Below are 2,500 nucleotides of genomic sequence, written 5' to 3'. Positions count from 1 at the left end.
GTTGTGAAGGTGGTGGATGGTATGGGAGTGGTGAAGGTGGTGGATGGTATGGATGTGGTGAAGGTGGTGGATGGTATGGGAGTGGTGAAGGTGGTGGATGGTGTGGGTGTGGTGAAGGTGGTGGATGGTATGGGAGTGGTGAAGGTGGTGGATGGTAAGGGTGTTGTGAAGGTCGTGGATGGTGTGGGTGTTGTGAAGGTGGTGGATTGTGTTGTGAAGGTGGTGGATGGTATGGATGTGGTGAAGGTGGTGGATTGTATGGATGTGGTGAAGGTGGTGGATGGTATGGGTGTGGTGAAGGTGGTGGATGGTATGGATGTGGTGAAGGTGGTGGATTGTATGGATGTGGTGAAGGTGGTGGATTGTATGGGTGTACTGAAGGTGGTGGATGGTATGGGTGTTGTGAAGGTGGTGGATGGTATGGGAGTGGTGAAGGTGGTGGATGGTGTGGGTGTGGTGAAGGTGGTGGATGGTGTGGGTGTGGTGAAGGTGGTGGATTGTATGGATGTGGTGAAGGTGGTGGACGGTATGGATGTGGTGAAGGTGGTGGATGGTATGGGTGTAGTGAAGGTGGTGGATGGTGTGGGTGTTGTGAAGGTGGTGGATGGTATGGGTGTGGTGAAGGTGGTGGATGGTATGGATGTGGTGAAGGTGGTGGATGGTATGGGAGTGGTGAAGGTGGTGGATGGTATGGATGTGGTGAAGGTGGTGGATGGTATGGGAGTGGTGAAGGTGGTGGATGGTAAGGGTGTTGTGAAGGTCGTGGATGGTGTGGGTGTTGTGAAGGTGGTGGATTGTGTTGTGAAGGTGGTGGATGGTATGGATGTGGTGAAGGTGGTGGATTGTATGGATGTGGTGAAGGTGGTGGATGGTATGGGTGTGGTGAAGGTGGTGGATGGTATGGATGTGGTGAAGGTGGTGGATGGTATGGGAGTGGTGAAGGTGGTGGATGGTAAGGGTGTTGTGAAGGTCGTGGATGGTGTGGGTGTTGTGAAGGTGGTGGATTGTGTTGTGAAGGTGGTGGATGGTATGGATGTGGTGAAGGTGGTGGATTGTATGGATGTGGTGAAGGTGGTGGATGGTATGGGTGTGGTGAAGGTGGTGGATGGTATGGATGTGGTGAAGGTGGTGGATTGTATGGATGTGGTGAAGGTGGTGGATTGTATGGGTGTAGTGAAGGTGGTGGATGGTATGGGTGTTGTGAAGGTGGTGGATGGTGTGGGTGTTGTGAAGGTGGTGGATGGTATGGGAGTGGTGAAGGTGGTGGATGGTATGGATGTGGTGAAGGTGGTGGATGGTATGGGAGTGGTGAAGGTGGTGGATGGTATGGGTGTGGTGAAGGTGGTGGATTGTATGGATGTGGTGAAGGTGGTGGACGGTATGGATGTGGTGAAGGTGGTGGATGGTATGGGTGTAGTGAAGGTGGTGGATGGTGTGGGTGTTGTGAAGGTGGTGGATGGTATGGGAGTGGTGAAGGTGGTGGATGGTATGGATGTGGTGAAGGTGGTGGATGGTATGGGAGTGGTGAAGGTGGTGGATGGTATGGGTGTGGTGAAGGTGGTGGATTGTATGGATGTGGTGAAGGTGGTGGACGGTATGGATGTGGTGAAGGTGGTGGATGGTATGGGTGTAGTGAAGGTGGTGGATGGTGTGGGTGTTGTGAAGGTGGTGGATGGTATGGGAGTGGTGAAGGTGGTGGATGGTATGGATGTGGTGAAGGTGGTGGATGGTATGGGAGTGGTGAAGGTGGTGGATGGTATGGGAGTGGTGAAGGTGGTGGATGGTATGGGAGTGGTGAAGGTGGTGGATGGTGTGGGTGTTGTGAAGGTGGTGGATGGTATGGGAGTGGTGAAGGTGGTGGATGGTAAGGGTGTTGTGAAGGTGGTGGATGGTAAGGGTGTTGTGAAGGTGGTGGATGGTAAGGGTGTTGTGAAGGTGGTGGATGGTATGGATGTGGTGAAGGTGGTGGATGGTATGGATGTGGTGAAGGTGGTGGATGGTATGGATGTGGTGAAGGTGGTGGATGGTATGGGAGTGGTGAAGGTGGTGGATGGTAAGGGTGTTGTGAAGGTGGTGGATGGTATGGATGTGGTGAAGGTGGTGGATGGTGTGGGTGTTGTGAAGGTGGTGGATGGTAAGGGTGTTGTGAAGGTGGTGGATGGTATGGATGTGGTGAAGGTGGTGGATGGTATGGGAGTGGTGAAGGTGGTGGATGGTATGAAGGTGGTGGATGGTATGGGAGTGGTGAAGGTGGTGGATGGTATGGGTGTGGTGAAGGTGGTGGATGGTATGGATGTGGTGAAGGTGGTGGATGGTATGGATGTGGTGAAGGTGGTGGATTGTGTGGGTGTTGTGAAGGTGATGGATTGTATGGGTGTGGTGAAGGTGGTGGATTGTGTGGGTGTTGTGAAGGTGATGGATTGTGTTGTGAAGGTGGTGGATGGTAAGGGTGCTGTGAAGGTGGTGGATGGTAAGGGTGTTGTGAAGGTGGTGGATGGTA

At 53.0% G+C, this 2,500-nt stretch overlaps 1 protein-coding gene across 2 annotated transcripts in view; it reads left to right on the top strand.

The window, feature by feature from the left end:
- LOC115817608 (adhesion G protein-coupled receptor E2-like) overlaps window positions 1-2,500 on the top strand; it is a 25,409-nt gene that overhangs the window by 11,594 nt on the left and 11,315 nt on the right. The window lies entirely within an intron of this gene.

This window comes from Chanos chanos, chromosome 7 (assembly GCF_902362185.1).
Source record: "Chanos chanos chromosome 7, fChaCha1.1, whole genome shotgun sequence".
Lineage (NCBI taxonomy): Eukaryota > Metazoa > Chordata > Actinopteri > Gonorynchiformes > Chanidae > Chanos > Chanos chanos.
This window is presented reverse-complemented; position numbering and strand designations above follow the sequence as displayed.